A 15,507-nucleotide genomic window follows, 5' to 3' on the forward strand; every position below is an offset into this window, starting at 1 on the left:
ATTTTTCACATGTGTAGCACTTTGTATTTTCTTTGGGTGCTGTACAAAAATTAACAAATCCAAAAAGAATGAAATCTGACCTTAGCTAGAGCACCTGTGAGGCAATCCACACAAACCCCTTTCACAGAGTCTTAATAGTTACCTCTGCAGTAGATGCCTGGGGCAAACAAACTATCCTCATTTCACAAGAAAGGAATGAGGTCTTCTCATCCCATGTCTACCTCACCTTTCCAGAAAATCTGGTCCTTGCTGCTGCTGACGTGGGGGGTGGTTTAAAAAGGGGTTTGCATTACATGTTGTGCAACCCAAGGGATCTTCAAATGTGAGGCTCGTGATGAACTAATTTCTCAAATGGCTTCACAGGCAAGTTTCCAAACTAATACTTCCAGGACCAAAAGTCAGAACTGTTTCTTCTGGTCCTTAGAAAGTGACTTGCTGTCTGCTTCAGTAAACCAATTTTTACAACTGTTCCTCGATACTGCTCTACTGAACTGCAATCACCTGTGGTGGCCATCAGCTCATTTCATTGGCCAACAATCATTTTGGGATGATCTCTGTTAGATATTTAAAGTAAGTTTTCAGGAATAAAAGGCCATTTTGATATATTAAAAGCACAGTGTCAGGTTAAAAATTGTGTGTGTCCTATTAGAAACCTGGGAATTTCCCCTTTCTAATGGTATAAAGCTGCTTTTCTACCTCAGCAGGGCCACAAGGTGGTGGACTATAAAGCCAGCATCCTTTTATATATTAAAAAGGTGTCACTAGCCCAAGACTGAACCTTGCCTCCTGAGCCTCAAACAGAGATAATTAGGGTTTCCTGTTTCCAAAATGAAGTATTTTGGAATTTCAATTCTGCAAACATTTTCAAGTTTTTGGCTTTTTGTCCTAATCTGGGATGAAAAATTCTCAAATTATCACAGAACTGAAATGTGGTTTCCTGGCCAGCTCTAAGTCTGACCTCCTATATATCACATGCCATTAAATTTCACCCAGTTACCCCTGTATTAAGCCCAATAACTCGTGTTCTACTAAAGAATATCCCCCAGAGAAGCAGCCAGCCTTTAGTTCATATTTTATATCAACCAACGGAGAATCTACCATGTCCTTTGGTAGTATATTCCAGTGGTTATTCACCCTCACACTCACTCTTTCTAATTTGAATTTGTCTGGATTTAGCTTCCAGCCATTGGTTCTTGTAATGCCTTTCTCCTCTAAGTTAAGGAGCCCTTTAGTACCTGGTATTTTTGCCTTGTGAAGGCACTTACACATTGTAATCAACTCACCCCTCAATCTTCTTTTTGATCAACTTCAACAGATCAAGCTCTTCAAGTCTCCCACTGTAAGTCTCCAGCTATTCACTTATTTCTGGGAAGACTGACCCAAGTCATGGTGAGAGCATTCTGGGTGACATAGCTGGTGTTGGACAATACCCAGATAAATGAAATTCTGAGGCGCGATGCAGTCTGCACATGAATCGAGCAGATCGAGTAACGTGATCGTTCCCCTTTATTCGACATTGGTGAGGCCTCATCTGGAGTACTGTGTCCAGTTTTGGGCCCCACACTACAAGAAGGATGTGGAAATATTGGAAAGAGTCCAGCGGAGGGCAATAAAAATGAGTAGGGGTCTGGAGCACATGACTTATGAGGAGAGGCTGAGGGAACTGGGATTGTTTAGTCTCCAGAAGAGAAGAATGAGGGGGGATTTGATAGCTGCTTTCAACTACCTAACGGGGGGGTTCCAAAGAGGATGGAGCTCAGCTGTTCTCAGTGGTGGCAGATGACAGAACAAGGAGCAATGGTCTCAAGTTGCAGTGGGGGAGGCCTATGTTGGATATTAGGAAACACTATTTCACTAGGAGGGTGGTGAAGCACTGGAATGCTTTACCTAGGGAGGTGGTGGAATCTCCTTCCTTGGAGGTTTTTAAGGCCTGGCTTGACAAAGCCCTGGCTGGGATGATTTAGTTGGGAATTGGTCCTGCTTTGAGCAGGGGGTTGGACTAGATGACCTCCTGAGGTCCCTTCCAACCCTGATATTCGATGAAGGAACTCTATTCCATACTGCCACACACACACCTATATGTACTTACTGTAGATTGTGACACTCAGAGACATCCTCGGACAGCAGGCAAGAGAACATACTGAATGTGTGATTCTGCTCAGTGTATCCTGTGAATTGTTGTCCCACATTCTGTTTCCTGCAGTGTTTCAATTAATTCCCCATAAGAGAGAGACTCTACTCAGAATTGTAGAGAGACTGACGGTGGGATTCAAAAGGGAGTGGAATGACAGTGCCAGGCAAAGGATACCAACATTTATAAGTCACTGTAGATGAATTGGTATTTCTGTATCATATTCCAATTTAGGACTGAATAGATTATGTGCCCATCACCCCATTGTGACAGAATATACTCCTGTGTTCACTATTGTAATAATCTTTGTACAAAGTATGCCTTGTGAGCTACTACTTGAAAACTCATAATTTGCTGCTCATTATTGTCCTGGTAAAATATGTGTGGCCACATTGTTTGTGAAGTTATAAGATGCCACTGTATGGTGGTGTTAACACATGTTCCAAACCACAGTCCTGCCCAAACAGAAGTTGGCAAACAGGTCTGTCTCAAACAAAACAATGTGGGTTCTGCTTAATTTGCATTTAAGCAATAAACAGAGTCATCAAGCAGGAAAGGAGACAAAGGGCAAGCTAATGCCTCAGCCAGGTGTAAACAAGACCATTGCCTTTTAAGTGACCATTCTTTGGCAGGAAAAGGGGCATGGGCAAAAAGAAGCTACATCTTGGCAAAGAAACAGCATGGCATTCCCTTCCACACAGACCACCTGTTGCCTTTACTCCCAGCTAGAAATGCTTCTCAAAGGGGGGATAGGAGTATAAAAAGAAGGGGTAGACACCCCAAGGCAGTTCTTCTCCTCGCTCTCTCTCTCTCAATTCACTACACGAGAAGGGACGAAGGAAGCAGCCATCACACAGAGTAAGGAGTCCTGGCCTAAGAAGTTTGGCCAGTAAGAGTATTAAGAGCATGTGGTGGGGAAAAAAACTTTACTTTGAATTTAACATAATTTGTTAAGTTAGGCATTAGTTCTGTTTTATCTTTATTTTTCTTGTAACCATTTCTGGCTTTTATGCCTCACTACTTGTATTCACTTAAAATCTCTCTTTGTAGTTGTTAAACTTGTTTTATTGTTTTACCTAATCCAGTCTGTTTAAATAGAAGTGTTTGAGAAACTCTGTCTGGGATAACAAGATGTGTACATATTATTTCCATTGATGAAACAACAGACCTTTATAAATTTGTATTGTCCAGGATAGGTTGGGAAATATAGCACATACATTTCCGGGCAAAAAAAATCTGGGACTGGAAGTGTGCTGGGGTCACCCTGAAGTATAATTCAGACTGGTAAGAACCTATGTGTGACTGGTAGACTGCAGTACACACACATACACAACTGGGAGTGACTTGCATGCTGGAAGCGGTTTGTGACCATCCAGGATGGAAGCTATAGCAGCAAAGCATTGTAAAGGGTACCCCAGGTTAGAAGGCAAGCAAGGCAGGGCATGCACAAAAATTTAACTGATCGTGCCCCCCTCCCCCAGCAGGAGTTTTCTCTTCCCTCCCTCCACCTCACCGTAGCAAGCGCTTGCTCTTCCTCCCCCCGGCCCAACAGGGGCTCGCTCAATCTTCCTTTCCCCGCCCCACAGCCCCGGGGCTGGAGGAGTTCTGTGTCCCTGATGATTATTGGGGGAGGGCATGCCCCTGCTTTCCCCCCCTTTTGCATACCCCTGGGGGGGGGGTTCATACAGCTACTCATTAGTCTGGATTGTAACTCTGGGTACGTCATACCCATGAAAGACAGTTATGCATTGTGAATAAATTTCTAAGGAAAAACAACAGCGAGGCTAGGATAAATTTTTTGAGGGGTCACATCCACACTAATTAGAGTCAATTATCTATTTCTGACCTGTGCGTTATACTGATATTCCGTACAGTCAGAATCTTCATCAGCCAATAAAATTCCTTCATTCACAATTTTAAAGAGGGATGATAAACATCAAGGCTTAGGTTTCTACTAGAGCTGTCAAGCGATTAAAAAAAATTAATCGCAATTAATGGCACTGTTAAACAGAATAAATAGAATACCATTTATTTAAATATTTTTGGATGTTTTCCACATTTTCAAATATATTGATTTCAATTACAACACAGAATACGAAGTATACAGTGTTCACTTTATATTATTTTTATTACAAATATTAGCACTGTAAAAAACAAAAGAAAGTATTTTTCAATTCACCTAATACAAGTACTGTAATGCAATCTCTTTATCATGAAAGTTGAACTTACAAATGTAGAATAATATACAAAAAATAACTGCACTTAAAAATAAAACAATGTAAAAATTTAGCGCCTACAAGTCCACTCAGTCCTACTTCTTGTTCAGCTAATCGCTTAGATAAGTTTGTTTACATTTGCAGGAGATAATGCTGCCTGCTTCTTGTTTATGTAAGCAGAGTCAGGATGAGCTCTACCCTGACATCTGGTGGTGAATTATGGCGAGTGTGGAAAAGAACTCCAGGGGCTGATCTTGTTTGCATAGGCACACCCACTCGCCTAGCATGAAACACAGCAACTGAAAGTGGTTACTTTGGCTGGTGTGGGATCCCCAGTTTCTCTATTATTGGGGCAGGAAGAATAAAGTTTTGTTACCCTGATTCTGTGAATCAAGGCCAATGGAACTGTTGTATGACAGAAGGACTGAGTGAGTCCTTCACCATTACCTAAGTAGCACTTGCTTGACAAGGGGCATGGGTTACAAAACCCAGTGAATTGAGAGAGGATGGGGACAGGTATTTGTACCTGATGGTATGGGCCCCCTCTGAGGGTCCGAAACACCAATTGCACCACCTCCTCTCTCCACTGTGGAATGTCAGAGCTAACTTTGATTCCCTTAGGAGTCTAGTTACAGGCTGCTGAGCTGAATTCACTTTGGGCCAATGGTGCACCAGCACTGGGGCTCCCCTACTATACTATGAGCTGAAATTGCTAAGAGCTGAAATCACAAAAGAGCTGATGTTATTAAGAGCTGAGATCACTGAGGCTGTGTTAACTAGTGGGGGAGCCTGAAGCTATATTGCTCAGCAGCTGGCGGAGCAATTTGTAGGGACGACTGGAGGAGCAGCGAGCGGCGTGGAGCCTTGCGGGGTCGGTTGGAGTGGCCCAAGGAACGGCGAGCGGAGCTGTTTGTGGGGACGGCTGGAACGGCTCACAGGTCGGTGAGCGGAGCAGAGCAGAGCGGAGCGGAGTGGAGCGGAGCAGCTTGTAGAGCGGAGCAGTTCGTGGGATGGCAGGAAAGTGGACTGGCTCGTGGTAAAGGCTGCGGCGGAACACCCACGGAGAAACAGACGGCTGGCCAGCCTCGGATCACGTAAGGTGCCCCTTAACACCCTGCGTGCCCCCCCCCTTTACTCTGGGGCTGCACTGACCAGGGGCAGAGACTTTGGGGGTTGTTGGACTTTTGGGACTTTGGGTGGTTGCTGGACCCCAGAGACTTTGGGGATGTTGGACTTTGGGGACTCTGGGTGATTTTTGGGTTGCTGGATTCAAGAACCAAAGGGAAAGGACACAGCCCAATTTGCTGGGGTGGGTTTTGCTCATGGTTTGTGTTATGAATCCTGTTTGTGGTGTTTTTCCAATTTTATGCTGATATCGTTTACCTCATGTTATTAAACATTTTCTGCTACACTCAGACTCCGTGCTTGCGAGAGGGGAAGTATTGCCTCTTAGAGGTACCCAGGGGGGTGGTATGTAATTGTCCCAGGTCACTGGGTGGGGGCTCGAGCCGGTTTTGCATTGTGTTATTGAAACGGAACCCCTAGATACAGAACCCGGCCCTTGTTGCTGCCAACTTAGATGGGCAGAAGGGTTACATTTACAATGTCACCTGAAAGTGACAACAGGTGTTCCCATGGCACCGTTATAGCCGGCATTGCAAGATATTTACGTGCCAGATGCTCTAAAGATTTATATGTCCTTTCATGCTTCAACCACCATTCCAGAGGATATGTATCCATGCTGATGATGGTTTCCGCTCAAGAACAATCTAAAGCAGTGTGGACTGACGCATGTTCATTTTCATTATCTGAGTCAGATGCCACCAGCAGCAGGTTGATTTTCTTTTTTGGTGGTTCGGGTTCTGTAGTTTCCACATCAAAGTGTTGCTCTTTTAAGACTTCTGAAAGCATGCTCCATACCTCGTTCCTCTCCGATTTTGGATGGCACTTCAGATTCTTAAACCTTGGGTCGAGTGCTGTAGCTATCTTTAGAAATCTCACATTGGTACCATTTTGTGTTTTGTCAAATCTGCAGTGAAAGTGTTCTTAAATGAACAACATGCTGGGTCATCATCCAAGACTACTATAACATGAAATATATGGCAGAATGCGATTAAAACACAGAGCAGGAGACATACAACTCTCCCCCAAGGAGTTCAGTCACAAATTTAATTAACACATTTTTTTTTTTTAAACGAGTGTCATCACCATGAAAGCATATACTCTGGAACGATGGCCGAAGCATGAAGAGGCATACGAATGTTCAGCATATCTGGCATGTAAATACCTTGCAATGCCGGCTACAAAAGTGCTATGGGAACGCCTGTTCTCACTTTCAGGTAACATTGTAAATAAGTGGATAGCATTATCTCCCCTAAATATAAATAAACTTGTTTGTCTTAGCGATTGGCTGAACAAAAAGTAGAACTGAGTGAACTTGTAGGCTCTAAAGTTTTACATTGTTTTGTTTTTGAGTGCAGTTATGTAACAAAAAAAAATCTACATTTATTAGTTGCATTTTCACAATAAAGAGATTGTCCTACAGTACTTCTCTGAGGTGAATTGCAAAATACTATTTCTTTTGTTTATTTTTACAGTGCAAATATTTGTAATCAAAAATATAAAGTGAGCACTGTACACTTTATATTCTGTGCTGTAATTGAAATCAATATATTTGAAACTGTAGAAAAATATCAGAAAGTATTTAATAAATTTCAATTGGTATTCTATTGTTTAACAGTGTGATTAAAACTGATTAATCGAGATTATTTTTTTAATTGCGATTAATTTTTGTTAATTGCATGAGTTAACTGTGATTAATCAACAGCCCTAGTTTCTACTATTCATGTGGGATTTTAAAATAGGTATGTGAATTCAATCAAACTGATGCTGACACTGAACTTAGTAAAGTCAAAGAAGCCTATAGCAGTAGCTTCATAGTTGTAGATGTTAATGGACATCAGTAGTTCTTTTTCATCGCAAGCTAAAAAAAAAAAAAAAAATCAAAAAAGAAAAATCTCTGTATTGCACCACAGAAACCCCTGATTAGAAGAACACTGCCTAAGGCAAACCCCAGAGGTGGCAGCAACTTGAAATAAAATCAGCACAGAAAAACTAGGTTGATGCAATATTTAGGAATGGGATTCAGAAGTACAAAGATCAGAACTTTCTTAAGTGAAGGAGCATGATTCTGAACTGCCTTACACTGATGTTACAGATTAAGTTACCCATGATTTACACCACTGTACGATCAGAATCAGGCCCACAGTAACATTATCTCAGAAACAGCTGAATATATAGGACCAGCTTCTATGCTACTCTAATTTACATTGGCTGCTAATAACCCCAAAGGGCCAATACTGCAGCTGAAGATTTGCTTCAGCACATAGGTATCTTTCCTCTGATTGTGTTCTCTATGCTGTGAGTAGGGATGGGGGATGCCATAGAAGCCAAGCCAGCTCTGTGCCACCAGAGGATTCCCCTTTGCATTAGGGATGATTCTCTGAGAGTCAGTTACGCCAGCTTTATGGTCATATTCCACCAATGTGGCAGTGCAAAAGAGCAGCCTCACATCTGAGGATCTAGCTGATGTTTGTTCAAACTTTCCAAAAACATTTAGCTTTGGGCTGAGACAAAGTATGAGAAATTTCAGCCCAGAGGATGCGTGTTTAAGTTATAAATGACTGACAAGAGGGATTTAGCATGAAATGCCCATCCCAGCCTTGACCAAAACATCACCACCCTTACACTATAATTAATTGTCTTACAACACTGCAAAAAAAAAAATGTACAACAGGTTTTAGTGACCCTTCACACTTTTCACCTACCTCAAGGCAGTTTCTATTTGTCAAGAATCATACCAGGATTTTAAAATAACCTCAACAGAAACCACTTCGATTATTTGTCTTGGGAAACTGACAATGCCAGAAGCAAAGTTGACGAAATCATTATTGGTTTTGCTATAGCTTATTATGGCTTTTTCCATGACCATGCCACTCCTAACAATCTGGAATTTTCTTCCACAGCTTGTGTTTAAGGTCATCACTCTCCATGGCAGTGTGCGGGAATTGATTAATGAGAATGGTACAGCCATTGACAACCCCAAATCCCAACTCTGAGCATGCTGTCCGGACATTTTATTTTGCAATGTCCTGTTTCTGGGAAGATTCAAGAGTGGGCGGAGGCCAGTGGATTCTTTTAAATAGAACCTGAACTCCCTTTCAGCTGGCCACTGGAAACTTCCCTCTTGCTTCCTGACACTTGCACTTCACTTAAGGCACCAAGTCAACCATGCTGAGAAAGATGTTGATCCTTTCAGCTCTACTGGCTGTGTTTCTAGTTGATCCGATAAAACCACAAGGTAAATCAAACTCATTATAGACTCATAGGATAGGTTCCAAGGCCTGAAGGAAAATACAGTCTCAGGATTTTTGTTATGTTAGTGGCATAGAGCCAAATTAGTCTCTGGTAAAACTCTTAATTTCAATGGAAGGATGAATTTGGCCCATGATCTTTCCTCCTCCAACTGCCACAGTTGTCTTCTCTGGGCAAACTGGCACCTGGAGCCTCTCAAAGTTTTCAAATTTGGTTGCTTATAGGTAGGCATCTAAATCTATATTAGGCACCTAGATAAGTAGCCTTATTTTCAAAGATACTGAACACCCATGACACCCATTCATGTCAATTTTGTTTTTCCAGAGGCATTGATTACCTGTCTGTCTGGGGACCCAAGCATGGAGCCGAGCATAAAGCCAAGCACGGAATCAAGCATGGAGACTACTGGAGAGCCCAGCGGGGAAGGAAGCGGAGAGCCCAGTGGGGAACCAAGTAGAGAGCCCAGTGCGGAACCAAGTTCAGAGCCCACCAGAGAGCCAAGCACAGAGTCCACCAGAGAGCCAAGTGTTGAACCAACCAAAGAACCCAGCACAAAACCAACCAAAGAGCCAAGCACAGAACCTCCCAGTAAGTTAATTCTGACTTTTACTCACCCTTTATCGTCTCCTCTGGTTTTCCCCACAAATCCCCCCCCCCCCAATCTTTGCTGCACTGGTGGGGCCAGATGTGCATAGGTCCTTCAGTGGGGTCAGGGGGAAAGGAGGAGTACGTTGGGGAGCCACTGCTTCCCCCTTTGTGCCCTGGTATGTTTCTGCCAGGTTTTGATCCCCTCCATGTGTTGGCTCAGACAATCGTTGATTTGGATTTCTCTGTTCCTTTATTATTGTTCATATTGCTCAGTCTTACCCACTAAGAGCTACTGCCTTGTTAGTCCCACATCCCCTGCTCTAACACTGACAGATAGTTTAGTGTCTTGTCTGAGCTAGGAAAAGTAGATTCCACCACTAGTGTAGTTTCAGTAAGGGGAGCAGAGCTGGAGACTGTAGCAGAGACAGAAGTCAGTTGGTTTTACTAGTGAGTAATCTAACCTGGCTAGATGACATGGGAGTCAAACCACCGGAGCTAAGTTTACACTACTGCCTCCACCCCTGCTGCCAGTGGGGAAGAATTATGAGTCCCACATTCCTAGTAGATACATAGATTTGCAGGCTGAAGCACCCAAGGTGAAATGCCACTGACAGCTCCCCCCTACTTGCCCTTTTGGCACCTGGAAGTTATCATCAATGATGTAATGCAAACTGCTGTGTCCTATATCCCCTTTCTCCCTGTGTCCATGGTGAACACCTCTTCTGTCTGCTCAGCGTGAGATTTATTGACATCAGAACTCTGGCTTCCTACTAGCAGCACCAGTTCCAAGCCCCCTACCACCTGGCAGCTCTGGGTTGGTGAAATAGAGCTGTTACCTCTTGCCCTAAGACAGGCCCCATAACACAGGGCTATGGTGAAACACACCTAGGAAGATGCTGAATCTTTCATTAGATACAATGATTTCTCTGCTAACCACCAGTTGAGTTCTCTACCCTGATAGAAAGTAATACCTAGATTCACTGGACCCATAGGTTCAAATCCCAGCAAGGTCAACTCAACCCTTCCTCCTACTGAGGCTGCTATCTTAATTACCAGTCATTTTACTGGAGGAAAGATGTATTGTAGATGAGACCTTATTAACTGGAATCCTCTAAGGGCATAGGACAATCTTGTGCCTATTGAAGACCCCATGGTACTTTTCAGAAATACGCATACTTGACTTGGTCAAACACCACAGGATATTTCCCTATCTCCTTTTCCCAGAGGTGGCTCCATTTCAGTAGTGTTGTACATAGAGCACTTTGTGAAGTCCTTTGTGAAGAACAAGGCTATTAATTGTGCAGTCGTAACTCCTATGGGGGAATGGCGAAGGGCTTGGTCTCTATACTCCATAAATCAGCAGAACTTTTTCTCATTCATACTTTTGTTTTTGCCTTTAGAATAAATTGTAAAATTAATCCCGACAGAAGACATGACCAACCCCTGCTGCTGGCTTTGGCTCCAATGAAGAAAAATTCCAGTTGATGGGATGACAAAATAAAACTTGCTATAGTTTTAGAAACTACAACTTGTAGAAAATTAGCAACAATTGGTTGGGTTTCAAGAGACCGCCAATCTATGCCCGTTTATAATTTATCTGTCTGGGACAGGTTAGACAGATCACAGTTGACATGTACGTTATAATGTAGCAACTTTCCCCCTTATCCTCTGCATTACTAGTGGCAGTCTCTCTGGATCTCCTGGGAGTGCCATCCCCCTTGTTGTAATAATCTTAAAAAAAAAAGAATGACATTACCATCATGTACATTGTTATTGTTGCAAATGGCAGCCTGTCTTCTGCTAAAACTGCCAGATTTGGTGTGGGGGGGGGGGATTTTTCTATCTCCCATCACATTATTTCATAACACACCCCACTAACTGTTAATCTCTGCATAAACCTATGTGCAAATCTTGGGATGCAGGTAAGATGTGAATGTGAACGAAAGAGAAAGCCTTCATACAGGCTCCAACAGGGACTCTGAATCCACTTTCCTGCACCACATTTTCACTCATGAAAAGTTTGGATTTTTTTTTCAGATGATGTAACTGCATTTCTAGTGCAGGAACAGTGGCTTGGAGTCTTCTGTTTATCCACAGACTGGTTACTGTACAGCTGTAGCATAAACTTCCTCGCACTGCTTTACCTTTCTGACCAATACTGGGCTAAAGAAGATAGTTTACTCCCCTTGTCCCTTCATTCCTTAACCACTCTACCTGCAAGAGTGCTTGTTATTGCCAATTGTGATGGTAACATGGAAAATTGTCTTTGGGGTTTTCATTGTTCTTGTATCTTCACACCTACAGGTAAATAAACATCAGGAATTTTACCAGCTGATGTGCAAGTTAATCAACAAAAACAGATAGGAATAGAGAAGGGAAAATTACTCCTGGTAGAGATTTCAGATGTGAAGTTATAAAGAGTTATTAGAAACAAGAACAAGAGTAAATATATAATCCAAATACCCTTCTGGTGATCCCATTAATACTTTGAGTATGTACTGTGAGCAGGAACTGATCCCCACATTATTATTAGTTGATTAGACAGCAGGTTTAATGCTGTATAGGACAAAGACACTAGCTCTCAAACAAAACAACATGCACCTATAGTGCTCCCAGAAAAAAGGAAAAAAAAAAAAAGATTCCACAGGACAGCATGGAATGTTTTAACAACACTTCTTAGCTGAGCAGATTAGGGGTTAATAGACCTCATGAATAGGGTGACCAGATCACCCAGGAAAAATAACGGGAGGGGGGGGGGGGGGGGAAAAAAAAAAAAAAAACAGCGGCAGAGCAAAAAAACACCCCCCCCCTTCCTCCTCCCTCCGCAAGCGCTGGGGGGAGGCCCCGGAGACGCAGGGGGAGCGCGGGGGCGCGGTGAGTGAGAGTCCGGCCTGGCCCCGAGCGCAGGCAGGACTCAGTCGGACGGTACCTGGAGGGAGAGTAGGGGGGCGGCCCGCGGGGCCAGGCAGCGGCTGTTCTCCCCACCTGGGCAGTGGGAGGCGGGAGCAGCCGCTGCTGCAGCTCCCACTGCTGTGGGGGGAGGAAGCGGCCGCTGGCCAAGCTCGGCGGCTGCGGCTCTGGCGCCCGCGAACCCCCCGAGCCTGGGCCTGTTGCAGGGACCCAGCAGCACGCCCGCTGTGCCCAGCCCCTGGCCAGTCGCGTCTGGGCTGGCTGCCCAGCTGGTGCAGTCCCGCAGGCGGCCCCGGAGTGGGGGCAGCAGGCCCCAGCCCCCCCCGTCCCGCTCGGGTCCCGCAGGGGAACGAACAGGGCTGGGCTGGGCTGCCGATGCCAGCGCTTGTGGAGGGAGGAGGAATGGCGTGCTCGGGGAAGAGGCGGGGATTTGGGGAGGGAGCCAATGTGGGGAGGAGGGGGCGGAGTTGGGGCGGGGGGGCGCGAGCCCTTCCAGGCTCCGGAGCCTTTGCTTGTTTGTCCAGTGTCCCGACCTAACATTGGTCGGGACGCGGGACAAACAAGCAAATATTGGGACAGTCCCGATAAAATCGGGACATCTGGTCACCCTACTCACGAAAAACTTATTTGTAGGGAAGCAAATGAAAAGTTTTCATGCTCTTTTCTAGATTGTGTTGAGTGCTAGTATTAGGTCAGACAATTCAGCCCTGGGGGTGTAGGGGTCTACTTCCAGCTCTACCAACTCATTTCCTGAGTGATTTTCTTTTAACCTCTCCATGCCTCCGAGACCCAGCTGTAAAATTGGAATGCTATCACTTACGTATCCCGCCCTGGATGTTACGAGCCTTTATATATACACACACATAAATCACTGTGAGATGCTTGGATGGAAGATATGAAGGTAATACTTGGTGCTCTGTATTAACGTATTTCAGCTCATATCGGATTCCAGAGTGTGCCTTGAAATACCATGCTTTCACTCCATGACAAATTTTTTGTTTTACCAGCAAACCAGAAAATTGCTGATGTTGAAATGGGGTAACAGCCTCAAGTCACATTTTTTAAGGCACCAAATCAACATGGATATATATTAAGTAATAAAAGGACTGGAAAGTGCAGGTAGCTCAATGTCCTGGGGGCATTTCTAGAGCTCCTCTGGGACCTTCTTCATGTAGCGTTCATAGGATTGATGGAAAATTGATGGCAGGTAGGCAATGTGCAAGTAATTCAAACAGTAACAAAATTAGAGCGTGTTTAATAAAACAAAACAAAAAAAACACTCCACACATATTGGGAAAAGTGCTTTGGTTTGAAATGGATAAAACCGGCCCCTGATGGTACCATACACTAAGGCCTGGAAACAGAAGATTTACACATTACACAAGGTCGGCCAGACCAACTCTACAACAACAAACTGCATAGCACAGTCCAGATTATCCTATTGCGTGGGGTGAATGTCTCCCCAAGATGAAGGGATTTGTGTTTCAGAGGTGACGAATAGGTTGGGGTAGAAAAAGTGGGGCAAGTCCAGTTCTCAGGGCCAAAATAATGAAGGGCAGAAAGTTGTGCACTCCTGTTTACCAGGTCTCACAATACAATCAATCAGGGGACAATCAATGAAACCGAAAAGCAGCAAGTTTAAAACTGATAAAGGGATCTTATTTTTAAACTCAGAATGAATAATTATGCTGCACAACTCACTGACACGACCTACTTGAGGCCAAGAACTTAGTGAGACTGTATGAAAAATTAATATAAACATCCATACTCATATCAGACAGGAAATTACAAAACAGAAGAGTGATAAACCTTCATACGTCCGTACAAGCTAGCCTGCGTGTGACTGGGGTTAGAGAAAAACTTCCCATATGGACTGCTTATTTCACACACTGTTCACTGTGAGGTTTCTTGCACATTCTGGTACCGGCCGGATAAAGGATGTTATGGTCCACTGGTCTGAACTGCTATGTTCTACTGAAAACTCAATGGGATTTGAGCTGCCCTTTCACCCCGCATTATAGAAAGAAAAATTGCTCCTGTCTTCAAGAATGGGGATACCCAACAACAGGAATGTAAAGGACCTCTCTCTAACTCCCTATTTATAGAACAGTAACATTTCACAGAAGACTGCAGTTTAGCTTTACCAAAAAAAAAAAAAACCTACCATACTAAACCATCTTCTTCCCAAATCCATGTATGAGGGAACCAGGATATTATACCAGAAGGGTAGGCTATCTTTATTTAGCATGTCCAAAATTCTGTACACCTTTATACTGAGTATATTTATCCTTATCTCTTCATTCCTTCTGAGCAAAGGAACCTCAGGTGACAGCTGTGGGCAACTGTTTTATGATTTTGTGTTACACTGCTAAACCTCTGTGTGAATAATTTGGACATGTGTTCATAAACAAACAGCTCAACTACAGTCACATTAACTTACCCAGTTATAAACCTCTACAGATAGGGGAGAAGATATTTAATTAGCACAAACATATGCAAATTTCACTGGCCTTCTCTATACCTCAAGAATTACCTCACTGATTAGAGGGAAAAAACAAACAGGTGTATCTGAACACTATTTAACTGCAAAGGTACAGAGGACAAACTGTTGACCAGAAACCATAGCTATACCTATAAGTCACATGCTTTCCCAGTTTTTTCACCCTCTATGTAGTCTGCATATATTTCTCTCTCTCTAAAGGTAAAGTGAGTGCTGCAAATTCCTCTGCTCTCCTTCCCACCCCCCCAACAATGTATCAAGCATTGCCCTTGGAGAGCCAAACATAAAGGAATGCCCTTCATTTGAACTACAAGTGGCAGGGATAAAGATACCTTTCCAACAACTGTACAAAATATTCAGCAGGTACTTTCTAGCCATCTTGATAAAATGTATTGCTCAGTGCTCCATTTTTCACTCTGGCATTCCTTCATTGTCCATTGTGAACAAAATACTAATCATAAACAGATATCAGCAATGATGTGACAAACATCTAAACAATATTAACATTTGAAATGAGTTACATAAGTGTTCCCTTTTTGATAAGACCGAAGACTAAATAAAATGTTTTTTTTAAATTCTCCACTTTACAGTGTCTGGACAGCGATGGCATCACCCACCACTGAAATACCTCAGCTATTCTGAAATGAGTAATCATCATCAGCTACCTACCCACCCTATTTCTCCAAATCAGCATTATCTCCCCCCCCCCCCCCCCACACACACAGGGGACCTAAGGGAGATTTCTATTCCCTTTGGGCTGCTGAATAACAAAAGGGAATACAGCAGGG

Source organism: Terrapene carolina, unplaced genomic scaffold, assembly GCF_002925995.2.
Source record: "Terrapene carolina triunguis isolate 2854851 unplaced genomic scaffold, T_m_triunguis-2.0 Scaffold179, whole genome shotgun sequence".
Classification (NCBI taxonomy): domain Eukaryota; kingdom Metazoa; phylum Chordata; order Testudines; family Emydidae; genus Terrapene; species Terrapene triunguis.